Here is a 16,911-nt window from a genome sequence, read left to right on the forward strand (position 1 = left end):
GAATGGAATGTTGTTGAGGTAGAATGAGGTAGGGCACAGAACAGGACTTGCTCACATGCCCTCTTTTTTAAATTAGGAAATCTGGTAACCTTACTACCCCCCCCCCTCCAAACTGCCCACTTTAAATGTGATCTGTCTGAACCAATATTCAGTGGTGCTGGCCAGTTAAGTTCCACTGAATATTGATGGTTGGGAAACCACAAGCCTCTTCTATCCACTTGAATTGTTTTAAATATCCTGTATATTTATCAAGATGGTAGATTACCCCCAAAAAGTTGTTAACAAGATAATAACAGCTAGAGGAAGTAGAAAAGGAAGAGAAATCCACTTTAGTTTTTTTTATAAAAATGTATTAAACAGTCTTACAATTTATTCCATTGGGTCTCCTTCAAAGTACTCCACTTCCCTACATATGCACTTTTCCCAACATTGTTTCCTCTTCTGGAAACAGTCCTTAAATGCATCTTCATGAACCAGTAAATGTTGCTGCAACAAATTTTGCTTTGTTTTCAATGGTGTCAAATCGCTTTCCTTTCAGCGTGAATTTGAGTTTAGGAATCAAGAAGACAGCAAGAACCAAGTCAGTAGACTAAGGTGGCTGAGAAAGAACCATCATCACAATTTTTGTGCAAAATTTGTGAATTTTGACAGCAGTGTGAGTGGGCACATTGTCGTAATGCAGGAACCACAACTGCTTCTTCCAAAGTTTGAGATGCTTCCTCCTGATTCTCTCATGGAGGTGTTTCAATGCTTTCAGATGGTAATTTTGGTTGACAATTTGTGGCAGAAATTCATAGTGAACAATGCCATGGTGATGTTTTGGTTCTCCATTGAAATGATTGAGCTTTGATTTCCATGTCATAACCATAGACTCATGTCTCATCACCAATTATCACGTTGTTAAGAAATGTTTCATCTTCATTTGCCAGCTCAAGAAGATTCTGACAGATCATGACACGGTTGTTCTTCTGGTCTAAGACATTCCCAACTTCTCTGATAGAATATTGTGGCATGAACCAATGGAGATGCTGCATTCCACTGACAATTCTCTAACAGTTAATTGCTGATTAGCATGCACAAGAACCCTCACTTGATCAACATGATCATCAAGGGCTACTGAGCATGGATGTATCCATCTATCAAAGAAGGGAAGAAGTGCCTTTGGTGGAAGGCTGGCTAATCTACTGAAAAGGGCTTTAAACTAGAAGTGATGGGGCAGGGAGATCAAAGCCCCCAGGTGAGTATAAGCCCTCAGGTAAGTAAATCATTGAATACCTCTACATGGATAGGAAAAGGGGACAATGTTTGGATGTTTGGATCTAGAAGCAGTGATGGAAGTGTGTGGCGCAGTGGTTGGAGCTACAGCCTCCGCACCCTGGGGTTGTGGGTTCAAACCCCGCGCTTCTCCTAGTGACCCTGGGCAAGTCACTCATTCCTCCATAGCCTCAGGTATGTTAGATGATTGTAAGCCCACCAGGACAGATAGGGAAAAATACTTGAGTACCTGATTGTAAAACTGCTTAGATAATCTTGATAGGCGGTATATAAAAACCTAATAAACTTGAAACTTGAAGAAGAGGAGTTGGATATAATGGTAATCACGGAGATGTGGTTCATGGATAACCATGACTGGGATGTAGTTATATCGGGCTATAATCTGTTCAGGAAAGACAGGGTAGGAAGAAAAGAAAGGGGAGTAGCTTTATATGTTAGAAACCATATTAAAGCCACACAGTTGTAGGACCTGCAGGGCAAAGAAGAGGGGCACTGTGGATCAATTTGGAAAGAGGGAATGGTGAATATATTTACATTGGTGTAATATACAGGCCTTACTTTTGTTCCTTAATCATCCAACGATCCCAAAGATTCCCTCACAGGTTTTCTGCTTCTGATGTACCTAAAAAAAAATTGTTATGAGTTTTTGCCTCTTTTGCATGTTTCTCTTCATATTCTTTCATAGCTGTCTTTATCAATGCTTTGCATCTAACTTGCCAGTGCTTGTGTCTCTTCTTATTTTCTTCATTCGGATCTTTTTTCCATTCTTTAAAGGATGTTTTTTAGGCTCTAATAGTCTCTTTCACTTCACCTTTTAACCACGCCAGCTCTCGTTTCCTCTTCTTTCCACCTTTGCTGATACATGGAATACATCTTGTCTGGGCTTCCATGATGGTATTTTTAAATAACATCCATGCCTGGTTTACAGTTCTAACCTTTGCATCTGATCCTTTTAGCTTCTTTTTAATCATTTTCCTCATTTTATCATAGTTGCCCTACTACAATTTGCAAGATCCTCCTCATCAACTTGAAGATGATAAATCAAATCCACTGTGTTGGCGTTAGTTTCAAGTGAAGTGGTGTGATTGTCCAGGGTAGCAGACATTTTGCATAAAAGCTGCAATTGCTTAGTTTAAGTTTCAGTGCTGGTTTGCAGTTTTTTTAGTAGCATTGTGATTAGTGTGGACCAGTGCTTTAATTTCAGCAAATTCTTATAACATATAGTGGCTGAGAGCCTTTCCCAGCAGCTGCTTTTTTGTGATAAAGAGCAATCCAGGCTAGATCTTGTAGCCATATCAATATGTTGCACTTTAATAAGTGTCATCCTGAAGTGTACCAATATGAAAAAATAACAAATTAAATTGAAATAGAATATTGTTGTATGCAGTTGAAAGGTAAGCCTTTCAGGCAGGGTAGGATTAACCAATAGGCCAAATAGGCACGTGCCTAGGGCCCAAAATGGTCAGGGGGGCCCAATGAAGGAGGGCATCAACATTGTTTTTTCCGAACGGCGATAGGCCCCTCCAGCATCGATCGGCAATGCAGCCCCCCCCCCCGATCGGTAACACGGCGCCCCCCCAATCGACAGAAAGTAAGACAAACAAGCATCGCGGGTAAGAAAGGCAACGAGAACTCTAATTTTGGAAGCGGTGCTGCTTGCCCACAACTTCCCTCTGACGCAGCTCCTGTTTCCACCTGGGCACATGGTTGGGTGGGCGGGGCAGGGGGCCCAGTATACTTGGGTGCCTAGTGGCCCTCGATGAATTAATCCTGCCCTGCTTTCAGGATCTCATCAGCAAATGTTTCTCACATGCCTTAATAAACAACTCCCCCCTCCACCCCCACCCCCATTTCTCACCTTTCTTGATCTCTGAACACTTGCTCCAAATTTCTTCATGCATTAAGCTCAAAATTCTGACTCTCTGAAAAGTCTTGTTCCCTCTGCCCCTAATTACCTATCAAACTTTCTTGTTCCTTATTCTCCCATAAGCATCACACCCAGCATGCCCTCCTGCATCTCCCACCACCTTCAAACCCCTCAACCTGACCACAACCTGATCTTCCTCCTACCCTCAAACCCCATAAATTACCTAAGAATTTTCCAGGTCAACAAATTGACAGCAAAGGAAAGGTATCCCTCCACTTTGGCCTTTGGCTACGTTGGTTCATAATGGCAGAAACGATCACTAGTTAAGACACTAGTACTACATTTGCTAGGGACCAAAATACTAAAGGATAATCACTCTTTATTTGGCTAATTGAACCCTAGTGGTATTATCACAAGCTACCACTAGGGGAATTAGCTGTCTTTTTGAATCCAGGGGACCACTCCTCTAATCTCCACCTTGATTTGTCCTGTAATACCACTTTCTGCTGTGCAGAATCACAGTTATGGAATGCTCTGGCATTTGAACTGAGATTTGGACCAGAAAGCTTTAATTTTAGCAAATTCTTACAACATGTAGTGGCTGAGAGAATTCAAGAAACAGCTAAACCGGTCATTTCAACTTACTTATGACCTTCGTAAACAACTCCACAGTGCGTAATGTTCTACTTGCATTCCCTTATGTTTCTCACTACTTTTTCCCTCCCTCTATGTCCTTCTTCTTCCTGCCCTTTTCTTGCTTTCATAGACTAAACACTGAAAATCTTTTAACTATATCTTGTGTGTGATTGGCAGCATATCAAGTCTTGTGAAATAAACAAACAGGACTTGTTCAAGCAAGTGGGTGAAACTGTGGCCACTTTGAAGTCTTTTCAACATCTACATTTTGACATGGACTAATACTTATCAGAAATGAACACTTTGTTCTAGGCTTGTAAATGATAAGGAAATTTGGATTTACCACAAGAGAATAAGGGATACAATGTGTTCAGTAATGGGAGTACAGTACACTTCCCAAGGTTATGAGTCTTTGTAAAGATCGTACATGTTTCAGGAAACAGTTGAAAACTCAACTGTTCATTGATGCTTTTATGTAATATGTATAGACTGAACACTGAGTAGGGCCGCTGCTATTTAATGTATTCATAAATGATCTGGAAACAGGGACGAAGTGTGAGATAATAAAATTTGCAGATGACACTAAACTATTTAGTAGAGCTCGGACTAAAGAAGACTGTGAAAAACTGCAAAGGGACTTGAATAAACTAGGGGAATGGGCAACGAGATGGCAGATGAAGTTCAATGTTGAGAAATGTAAAGTATTACATGTGGGAAACAGAAACCCGAGGTACAACTATACGATGGGAGGGATGTTTTTAAATGAGAGTACCCAAGAAAGGGACCTGGGGGTGATGGTGGACTTGACAATGAAGCCGTCGGCACAGTGCGCAACGGCTGCTAAGAAGGCAAATAGAATGCTAGGCAACATCAAAAAGGGTATTACAACCAGAACGAAAGAAGTTATCTTGCCATTGTATCGAGCGATGGTGCGTCCGCATCTGGAGTACTGCGTCCAATATTGGTCGCCGTACCTTAAGAAGGATATGGCGATACTCGAGAGGGTTCAGAGGAGAGCGACACGTCTGATAAAAGGGATGGAAAACCTTTCATACGCTGAGAGATTGAAAAAACTGGGACTTTTTTCCCTGGAGAAGAGAAGACTTAGAGGGGATATGATAGAGACTTACAAGATCATGAAGGGCATAGAGAGAGTAGAGAGGGACAGATTCTTCACACTTTCAAAAAATAAAAGAACAAGAGGGCATTCAGAAAAGTTGAAAGGGGACAGATTCAGAACGAATGCTAGGAAGTTCTTCTTTACCCAGCGTGTGGTGGATACCTGGAATGCGCTTCCAGAGGGCGTGATAGGGCAGAGTACGGTACTGGGGTTCAAGAGGAAATTGGACAACTTTCTGCTGGAAAAGGGAATAGAGGGGTATAGATAGAGGATTACTGCACAGGTCCTGGACCTGTTGGGCCGCCGCGTGAGCGGACTGCTGGGCACGATGGACCTCAGGTCTGACCCAGTAGAGGCATTTCTTATGTTCTTATGAGTAAATTTGACATTGAATTGTCCCTACGGGTTAATGTAGTGTCGTTGTAAGATGAAGTAAGAACTCCAGCTTGATAAGTTTGATATCTAAATGTTAATTTTGTTTGGTACATATTTGGTTTGTTATAATATGCATGTTACTTTGTACATCAGTTTGATTTTAAGCAGTTTATAAATCTGTAAATAAATAAATTATACTGTATGTCAGATAGTTAAATATTATGTCTTGCTTTTTTATGAGAAATGATTATGCATATCAATTAACACTGTACAATGAAATAACTCACCACTGTGATTCAGTTACACTCCCAGTACTGGTCTGCCCATTCAGCTATCACCCTACCCTGCAGTTTCTGTGTCTTTCTTAAGAGTATTATCTGCTGATTTCTTAACTGCTGCTAAAGGGCATGTGAGAACTGACAGCAGGAGAGCAAATTCAAGGTCTGTGACTGCCGTGAAAAACTGAGTCTGTTTTAGATGAGCTTTCTGATTTGTAAAAACCCAGACTCTTTCTTTTAGAAGGTTTGAGAAAATCAAAGGGTACCTTAAGCACAAGTTAGCACTCTGAGAAGAATACTAGAGGTGTGATATATTTCATTTACCTCACAACAACCTCACAGACTGAGAACTTAATTTAAAAAATTTGCTAAGCTACCCAGAGAGTATTGCTAGTAGAAAAAGGGTTCTAAGAATGAAAGAAATAATTCAAATGTTCAGCCGTAGGCCCTGTCCCACTTCTGTGAGAGAGAACATGTGCCATAAAAATGTATCTTTCAACCCGGGATCTCGAAAATGACTATGCCTGAGGCATATATGCATATTAAAGGTCCCGAGAACTGAGCTGAGAATCCCTGATCTATATTTATGTACACATCTAAAATCTCTAGAAATAAATACAACTCTTCAGAGGCTGATTCACTGCATTGCGATATGGTTTTAATCTGGAAACGCGTGTTTATTTCACACCATGTTTTCTTTCATGGAGGCTATTTCATTATCCCATGCTAGCAAATTAGTCTCTATTAATTTATGGTTTTGATATTCAAAGTGAGTTAGGAATTTGCCAGTAGGTGGATAACACATAATTTCATTTGTTTGTATCTTCATTTCTTAAGTGGGTAAAATCCTGCTGTCTAAATTTTTAAATTGCCAAATTTTATCTATTTAGCTGGCATCAAGGAGGGACAAAGACAAAGACAGCATTTATATTTTAATAGTAGTATTCAGCTGTTAGATAAATTAAAACATTAAAAATTAGGACTGTGATCAGGAGATGCAGCATCAGTTCAAGTAGCAGAAAAAAAGGCAGTTCTTGACCATCTATAATTTGGCTTGACCACTTATAATAAGCAAAAAAACTAATGTAAATACTTCTTCCCAAAATGCTATAAAATGTTCCTAAATTATTCTATACTTCCTAATTATTCTATACTTTGCACACACAATTAGCACCTCACCCTTTTCTGCCCCAGGCTCTGCCCATTTGTATGCTCACCTGTAGTGTATGAGCATGTGCTGAAAAGTTCTCAGCCCAAACAAGAAGAGAATGACGTAGACATGGTTCAGTCGGAGATCTGAAGCAATGTCAAAACATAGAACATAAGAATTGTCATCTCCGGATCAGACCCTGGGTCCATCAAGTCCGGTGATCTGCACACGCAGAGGACCCACCAGGTGTACCCTGGCATAGTTTTAGTCCTCATATCACTCAAGGGAGATGTGCATCTAATTTTCCCTTAGAATTTTGTTTCTGCAAATTGGCACTTAACAAAATAAGATAACACTCTTTTCAGCTACAGTGGCAAAATAACGCTCAGAATTTAGGAAGTTGGCTGGTTGAGCTGAGAAGTTTTCAGCACAACCTCATATGCACCATCATGTTTAGGTGCCATACAGGCAGTATTCTAATCAAGTATGCCACATTCTTTATAAAGTTATACCCTAAGGGCCTGATTCTGTATAGTGTGACCAAAATTTCATGCACAAATCTGTGCACATTGCCAATTTGTGTGGACAACTTAATTGCTTAACAAGCTAATCAGCAGTTAACAAGTAATAATTGGCACTGATTAGAAGTTACATGCACAACTTTCTAAGTGCATTCCATAAAGTAGTGTGCATAAATTCTAGTGCATTAATCTCAAAAGGGGGCATGGGCAGGGGAGGAACATGGGTGGTCATGGGCATTTCTAAAAGTTGGGTGCGCTGTCATATACTTAAATCCCCCCAAAAGGAAAAAGGTCCTTCAAAGGTACAATAGTCAAAAGGTAGGGTTTGCCTGATGGTCCCACAAGCCTTATGAAAGATGAATAACTGAATTTTCTCTCAATAAATTTAAATAAATTTGATCAGTGAAAGTGAGCGCCCTCAGTGTGAGGTTGTAAGCTCCACGCACCGCTACAAAAGCAGAGCTAATGCTTCCAAATGAGCCGGCAACTTTCAGTACGCCAGCCGCACACCATCATAGGCGTATCACGTGTGCAATTCGTGCAATAAAAGTGCCATAAAGTGTTAATAATCAAGTGCAAAAAGTTCAATAATTTCACAAGGCTTGTGGTACCCCTATAAAGCCAGAACCTGCAGACCCGGGGCATAATCGTGTCGCAGAATCAATGAAAATTGAGCTCCAAGTACTTAGCTTGATAAGTAAAAGTCATATTCAAGGGAGCTCATATGGTAGCAGGATTCACCGTAATCCAGTTCTTAGAGATCAATCCTGGATCCAATCAGGTCCTTACCGGGCACGGTATCAGGGCCGAAGGCCCCTTCCTCAGGAACCGGACCACAGCTAAAGAGCTACCACAGGTCGAAACAGTCTACGAGTTGGCTAGGCAAAAAGTGGAGGTACAGGCACATGTATTTAGGCCTGGTTTTCATTGGCTTAAATGGATGTGCCTAGATATTAGGCATAGTTTACTATGTGTAACTTCAGAGGTATTTTACAGAATCAAGCTAAACGCTGTCCTTTTCAGCGCCAAACACTTAGGCATCATATATAGAATATGGTCCTAAATGAGTTAGATAAGCAAGAAGATTTATATGATTGCCAGGGCATCATTGTAAGCCCTGCAATCAATGGCAAGTCTTTTGCCCACTCATCCAGGGTTATCTTTAGAGGTTCTAATGCAGAGAGGGGTGGGAGGGAGAAAGGAAGGGACTATTTTTGAACCAGGGGAAGGGGAAGGGCCAGCAATAGAGATGGAAAGATCTGATATATATTTTTTTTAATGTTACATGAATTTAATGAGGTGGCCGTCTTTGCCAAGACATATAGAAAACAATCTAGCGACAATATTATCCACTAACAGTTGAGGAATGATTAAGTAGGCAAAGCTTGAAAGACAAGCCAGTGTTCCATTGCAATTGTCCAGACAGATGAGCTTAAATTAGAACTGACTCGCACTGCTTGGGTCACATTGTAACAATCTCACAATTGAGGGATCACTCTAGGCACCTTTAATAAATTCTTCAAGGGAAAGTTTACCATTATTGTTTGTGCCCATTTGTCTGAAAATTTTGTCTGTCCGCTTTTCTGGAGTAGATTCATCCTCATCACCGATGACACCATCTTGTATATAGCTTGCACAATTTCTAGCATTTCACCACGTAGCCATTCCCATCAAGGTCATACATACTAAATGCCCACTTCAGCTTCTGCTCAAGCTTTCCTTGGGATGTGACACTCAATGCAATTATAAATTCCTGTAAGTCAATAGTCCCATCACCATTGGTATCAAAAGTGTGAAACACATGCTCTGCAAACTTTGAGGCATCTCCATAAGGGAAGAAATTTGCATATATCTTTTTGAATTCCTCAACAGTTAAATGCCCAGTTGAGCAATCTTTCAGAAAGCCTTTATACCGCTCTTGGAGCTCATGGTCTGTGATTTCGGTATTTTCTCTAAGATCCTGTAGCACCTCAGGACGGAGCTTGCTGTTCTGCTTCCCCATCCTGTTCTTCACAATTAAAATTACTGCAGGCTACTTGCTTCCAGCTCTTTCTTTCTTGCTTGCCTAGGCAGCCTTCATTGTCATGCAGTCTGGGATTTGCTACAGCCATATAATCCCCTAACTGTCAAAGGATGACCAATCCTAGGCCAGCATGGCATGAGCTCTTCCCCGAGAATACCTATACATATTATTTAAAAGTAGGCATTGTGGCCCTGATTCTATAAATGATGCCTAAAGTTAGTTGCCTAGATCAGCACACCTGCTGGTTGATGTAGTGTATCTAGATTTTCAGAAAGCTTTTGATAAAGTTCCTCATGAGAGGCTCCTGAGAAAATTAAAGAGTCAAGGGATAGGAGGCAATGTTCAGTTGTGGATTATGATCTCTTCTGGCACCAGTGCTAGTTAACTTATTTATAAATAATCTAGAAATTGGAACAATGAGTAAGGTGATTAAATTTCTATAAGACACTAAACTGTTCAATGTTGTTATAACAAATGATGACTGACAACCACCTGACTACCCCCCACTCCCCCTTACCTTTAAGTTGAATGATGGCAGGAGGAATATCCAGTCCCTGCTGCTGGCAGGCCGCCAGGTTCTTCTGACAATCCCCCACCACCCTGCCACCCTGTACCTTTAAGTTGAATGACAGCAGGAGTGATGTCCACTCCCTCTAGCCAGCAGGCCCACCTCTTCAAAATGGTGGTTCTTCCCCTTCCCAGTGAATCCTGGGATGCACTATTTGGGGTCTAAGGCCCTGATTGGCTCTGGTGCCTAAGGACCCTCCCCTAGGATGGGTCTTACAACCTGAGCCAATCAGAGCCTTAGGGCCGGCCTGGTGCATCTTGGTGGAAAATTGCTGGACTAAGTGTATAGCCCTCGATGGAGACTGCCCCAACTTTGTTGGGTGGGCTGAGAACTTTTCAGTGGCCCCTCATACATTCTCTGATAACTTAATTCCCAGCTGTTTCCTTTATGTCAAACATAACTGAATCTTTTCTTAGCAAATTAATATTTTTCCTATGTTCTCCTCTATGTTATGAGAATTGGAACTCCTAATTGTAATGGACTTGAACCAAATAGTTCTTGGTTATTTTCATTGCTTCTTTTTTTTTTTTTAATAAATTCTTTATTCATTTTTAAAACTTTCAATAAGTGCAATACAAGATAAAAACATTTTACACTTTAAGATCACTTAATATGCAATTAGAAACTAATTGAGATCAAATATCCCCCCAAATACCCAACAATTATCTTCAATTATAAGAAAGCAAAAATTATCCCCCCCCCCATCTTGGACGTGTATGTTTAAAGGGAAAAAGCAATATTCATTCTTTACAGTATTTTGTTAATGGCTCCCAAACATCCCTAAATTTCTTAAAATGCCCCTGTTGAATAGCTATAGGACGCTCCATTTTAAAGATGTGGCTTAAAGAATTCCATCAAAAATTGTAACTCAGCCGATCCCAATTTTTCCAATTTTTTTTGCAATCCTTGTCATAATAAGTAATAGTTTATTATTATTAGAAGATATTTGGCTCTTCGCTCTCATTGATGTACCAAATAACACAGTATCATACAATAATGCCACCGGATTTTCCAGTAAATTATTTACTTGACTCCAGATGGATTATCAAAAACTATGTATCAATGGACAATAGAATAGTAAATGATCTAATGTCTCAGCTTCAAGATGACAATGCCAGCATCTAGTATACTTAGAGCTGTCTAATTTTTGTAAACAAACTGGGGTCCAAAATACTCTTTGAAACAAGAAAAACCAAGTTTGTCTCATAGATGCCGACAACGTACACCTCATCCTCCAAGTCCAGATTTGTGGCCATTGAGACACAGTAATCTGATGCTTTATCTCAATGCTCCAAATGTCACGAAGACCAATTTTTGGTTTCTTATTCAAAAATCCAGATATCAATTTATACCACTGAGTGTCCTGATGACCCAGGAAATCCGTCTGGAAGCACAGGAACGGCAAACTATATTGAGTTTTAAGATTTTTCCAGTCAGAGAACCCCTCCTGAATGGCTTGCTTCAACTGCAACCATCTAAAACTTTGTGATTTATTAAGACCAAATTTATGCTGCAATTGTGAAAAGTCAAGCAGTTTACCATCCAATATGACATCCTCCAAAGTGTGTATACCTGCCTTCATCCAATGCTTTCAGATGATCTTTAACCTGCCGATTTGAATCTTGGAGTTCAGCCAAAGGGACTGACAATTTGACTTATGAATTGGAATAGGTGTTAAATTATCAATAAATTTTAATGTCTTCCAAGTATCTATTAAAATTATATTGTCCTTATACAACCTATGAATTTTGAGACTCAGAATATGACATAATCTCAAAGAAGACATGAGTTGCCTATTTTCATTGCTTAATACTAGTTTTCCTATGATAGCATTTTGATATTTTAATCAGTTTTTCTTAACAAGTTGTCTTTATTTGAAAACAAAATAGTCTTGAATTTGAAAAAGACAGGTTATATTGTGGGGAATGATGAAGTAATATTGAATATGAGAAACTTGGAGGTACAGGATGTGACTTTAACAGTATCACCATATATTAAAATGGTAGGGGTATATTTGGATTCAAAGCTCAAAATGCATGAACAAATATCATAAAGGGTTAAAGGGGCCTTTTTTCAGTTAAGAGAGTGGTAGAAATCTGGAACGCTCTTCCAGAGGCTGTTATAGGGGAAAGTACCCTCCAGGGATTCAAGACAAGGTTAGACAAGTTCCTGCTGAACCAGAACATACGCAGGTAAGGCTAGACTCAAATAGAGCATTGGTGGTTGGTGGAAGGGCACTAAACTAGTTTGCACACACCCCACAATTGCTAAGACAAGTCCTGAACTCTGGTTCTGTTGATTTCAATTTCTTTTTTTTATATTTTCTAATAATAGCTTAGAGAAAAAAAAAAGAGATACTTAATTTAATGAGAAAGAGTAGTAGGTTACTCCCTCTTATGCTATGGGTGGATATGCTCCATAGATGTCTCATTTCTGGAAACGTCAATCGCTCCTCCTAAACTTACTTGCTCCACTTCATCACTGACGCTGAAACCGTGGATTGAAGACAAAGTTTTATTTTATTTTCTTTCCAGCTTATGATTTATCTTTAATCTTATCTATTGTTTTGCCTTTTGTCTTTGTTTTGTTCTATTTCTATCATTTAAATTTCTCCAGAATTCTACTGTTCAACGGCTCCCCCTTCTGCTTCTATTCTCTTTCTCTCCTCTGCTGTCTTGTTAAAATGTTTATTTTATTTTTATTTTTCCTCTAACTCTACTTTTCACTTCTCTATTACCCTCCAGGTACTTTAGTTAGATTGTGAGCCTTCGGGACAGTAAGGGAATTTTTCAAGTACCTTTCTTATTTCTAATCTTAATGTATATTTTCTGTAAACCGCTTAGAACCTAACGGATGTAGCGGTATATAAGAAATAAATTACATTACATTACATTACATTATGTAATCTGGAAAAAAAGATGCTACAGTCCAGGAACTTTGACTGGGGAGGTTTTTATGATTATTATTTTAAAACTTTGCATTGATCTTCAGAAGAATAAATGTAGAATATAACAAGAATATAATATAGAAAAAGTAAAAATAAAAACCAAACAAACAACAAATCCCAATTTAAGAAAAGTTACTCTGGATATTAAAAGCACAGATGAGCATAATTTATACACTGATTTCCAAATGTTACCAGCAAATGACAGAGCATTACACCCACACCAAACAGGATTTAGACAATTTTATTCAACAGAGCACTCTCTAATTGGCTTGACATCCTCTGTACTATATTTTTGGGATCAGCGTCAATCTGTTCTTCTTATTTCTTTAGATTTATCATCAGCTTTCGACACCATTGACCACCATCTTCTCTTACATAGACTAAGATCCATAGGAATATCAGAAGTAGTTCTTCAGTGGTTCAAATCTTATTTTTACCATCGTTCACCCAAGGTAATATTCAATAATTCTTCAGCAAGGATTCCCTCCACGAACTTTGGGATTCCGCAAGGTTCAATACTATCCCCTCTATTATTTAACATATTCTTGGCACCATTATTAACACTCTGTCAATCAATTGGATTTACTCTGTATACATACGCAGATGACGTTCAGTTGTTACATCCTATAGATGCCAACGTTAACGGTGATATTACAATTATTAACGAAAAACTTTCTAAAATATCGAAATGGTTGCAAGAAAATAAATTGGCCCTTAACACTTTCAAAACAGAAGCTATGCTGTTTCCTTGCAGGGAGGGTCAAAAATTAGGAGCCAATATAACCATAAATATGACCAATCTTAAAGTAGTTACTAAGCTAAAAATTATTGGGATCATACTGGACCAAAAGCTTAGTTACCATGATCAAATCAGTTCATTGGTAAGAACTTGCTTCTACAGATTGAGATTAATTAGATCGCTCTTTGCATTTCTCGATAAATCATCTCTAAATATTATAATACACTCTTTAATCATCTCTAAAATTGACTACTGTAACGCCCTGTACAAAGGGATTACATTAAAATAAATGCGTAGATTAAAAATTCTCCAAAACACCGCAATAAAAATTATCATGAATAAGAAAAAATTTGAACATGTAACACCTTTGTTAAGGGAAAATCACTGGTTACCGGTTAATCATAGAATCACTTATAAAATAGCTCTATTGACACATAAAATATTACTAAATAAAGCTCCAGTATTTTTAGAAAGATTTTTAATACCATACACACCTACAAGATCTCTTAGATCAGAAGAAAAATCTCTGCTGGTTACTTCTTCACTAAAAATTATTTATTCAAGGAGAGACACGATCTTCTCCGTTACAGCTCCCCAAATCTGGAATTCCCTACCTCTCAATATTAGAGATGAAAAACTACTCGCTAAATTCAAAGGCTTACTAAAAAGCTGGCTATTTAGGGATGCTTTTATCTGACCTTTTTCTGGTTTAATCATTTTACTTTTTCTTAGAACTTATCTGGACAAGGAATACTGTTAAATAGAAATCAAGTTGGTACCGTCCCCAACCTTTTCATGTCCTACCCACCCTTTTATTTTATTTTTACATTGTATTTAATCCAATTTTATTTTTTCTTTCCCCTAATTTTTTTTTCTTAGTATTTTTATAAGCACAATGTTTTTAATACTATGTTTGTTGAAATTGTTTTGATATTTTTAGTTTTGTAAATCGCATTGGATTTAGATATTGCGATTATATCAAACATTAAATAAACTTGAAACTTGATTTGATTTTTCTCTGCTGCTATACTTTTAGCTTTATATTTAGCAGTATTACAAATTGTATTCAACAAGAAATTAAAATTACATTTCCTTGCTTCTACTCATTTAAAATTGTCTTCAGTGCCAACACGATTAGTACATCAATGAATAAGAAGTTGACAGGTAGCAGGATCTAAAAATAATCTTAAATGATACTTTCTCCTTTAATTCAAAAGGGGAGGAACTGTGCCTGCCGCCTGCTCAGAAGAGTGCATTGCTAGGCACATCTCCTCCCCTCTCCAGCCCTGTCAGCTCCATCCATTTATTTCCTGCTGCAGCTGCTGCTCTCCCTCCTGCTGACTCATTTTGATTGCAGCTCTGGAACCATGATCATCTCAGCCGACAGGGGAATCCCCTATCAACTAACTCATCAGGACTCCCCAAATCTGCCAATCAGCAGCTTCAGAGAATCCCTTGCCACTTAGCTGATTGTAGCTCCAGAGCCGTGATCAAGATTAACTGGCAGGAAGAATAGGAGCTGCCTGTTTAGCTGTTTTTTTGTGTGTGTGTGTGTTTTTTTTTGGGGGGGAGCTCCCTTTTGTGCTTCATAAGGAAAGTTCATTGGAATACTAATGAGCTCCTTGTAATGTACTTAAATAGGATTCTCAATGGGTTCAGTGCCAGTAAGACTGCTTTAACAAGTCTTACTAGCACGGGAACCTTTTTACCATCGGATCCTGAGTATGTTATGATTTATAAAACCCAAAGCTTAATTTACTAAACCATAGTAAAAAAAAGTCTGGCCTATGCGAGGTGCTACACAAAAGTTTGGGGAATTCAATTGTTAAAAAAAAAAAAAATTGCTTATCCAGGGCAGGATTAATTTGTCGAGGGCCCCTACAGGCACACAAGTATACTGGGCCCCAAGCCCCACCATGCCCCTACCCCATGTATTTACCCATTTTCTTATTTACTTCTTTATTTCTACTTTATTTTATTTTAAAATTCAAAACAAACAACAAAGATTACCATACCAGTGCCAGTGTACAGTTTTTCTTCTATGCAACCTCCAAACATCTGTGAACAAATCCTCCCTTCCTTCCTTCCTAGATGAAGAGATCTTCAGCTGGCAGGGCTTTGGGAAGCCCACTAATTTATATTTTGCATATGGGTAGGAGGCAAGGGGCATGGCGGGAAGAAAATCTAGTGCCCATCATTTTATTGGACTAATAAATTTCTCACTTAGCTTTCAAAGGTTAAAACCTCTTTCTTCAGATCAGTAAACTATACTGCTGTTACAGTATCCCTGTCCTGACCTGAGGAAAGGAGTTATGGTCTCTGAATTAATAAAAGAATGTATTAAAATTAGTTCAATAAACAGTATCTTATTTCCATTTTATATTAATAAAAGATTATCAATACAGCTACACTAATACCTTATCCCAAAGCAAAAATAAATAAATAAAACAAATATAAATTTTTTCTACCTTTGTTGTCTGATTTCTGCTTTCCTCATCTTCTTATCATTCTCTTCCTTCCATCCACTGTCTGCCCTCTCTCTGCCTCTTCCATATGGCATCTGCTCTCTTTCTATGCCTCTTCCAGAAATTGTCTGCCTCTCCCTTCCAACTCTCTCCCCCCCCCCATTGGTGTGGCATCCATCTTCTTCCCTTCCCTTCTCCAATGATCTGGCATCTCTTTCCTCTCCTCTCCTTCCCTTCCCTCTCCCACACCCCCGTGGTCTGGCATTTCACTCTCTCCTCTCCTTTACCCCCACTTCCATCAGCATCTGTCCCCTTTCTTTCCCTCCAATCCAAATGCATCCAGTATCCTTCCCCCTTATATCTCTCTTCCCTTTCCTTGCACACAAATTCCATCAGCATCTGCCCCCTTTCTCTCCCTCCACCACCCTTCTATACCACGTTGCCCCACCATCCTTCCATACTATCCTTCCACCACCATTCCATACCATCCTGCCCCCTTTCTCTCCTTCCACCACCCTTCCATGCTCCTTTTTCTCTACCCCTCCAAACATTGCAGCTGCCGGCTCTACCCTCTGAGCTCCTTTGCAAAAGGCAGCCTAAAAGCAGAATTAGAACAGCTGATGGCAACAGGTTGCCCCATCCCCTGCATCAACGGCAACAGCCCCTCCCCGCATCAATGGCAATGCCCCCCATCAACGGCAATGGGCCCCACCCGCATCAATGGAACTCGGCCAGATCTGTTACAAGAAGGTCCTGCGATGACTGCGTCTGCCAGTCCATCCCCCTCCGATGTCGGAGGGGGATGGACCGGCAGACGCAGTCATCACGTGACCTTCCTGTAACAGAGCCGGCCGCATCGCCGTCGATGGGGGGGAACATTACCGTTGATGCCGGGAGGGGGGCCGTTGCTGTTTTAAAAAAAATGGCAAGGTGAGTCGTCCTCCTTC

At 39.5% G+C, this 16,911-nt stretch overlaps 1 protein-coding gene and 1 pseudogene across 1 annotated transcript in view; one reads left to right on the forward strand and one right to left on the reverse strand.

Moving 5' to 3' along the window:
- CSMD3 (CUB and Sushi multiple domains 3) overlaps nucleotides 1–16,911 on the forward strand; it is a 1,852,015-nt gene that overhangs the window by 815,993 nt on the left and 1,019,111 nt on the right. The gene's annotated exons all lie outside the window — the stretch shown is intronic.
- On the reverse strand, nucleotides 8,660–9,224 carry LOC117355094 (annotated as a pseudogene).

Source organism: Geotrypetes seraphini, chromosome 2 (assembly GCF_902459505.1).
Source record: "Geotrypetes seraphini chromosome 2, aGeoSer1.1, whole genome shotgun sequence".
NCBI classification, from domain to species: Eukaryota; Metazoa; Chordata; class Amphibia; order Gymnophiona; family Dermophiidae; genus Geotrypetes; species Geotrypetes seraphini.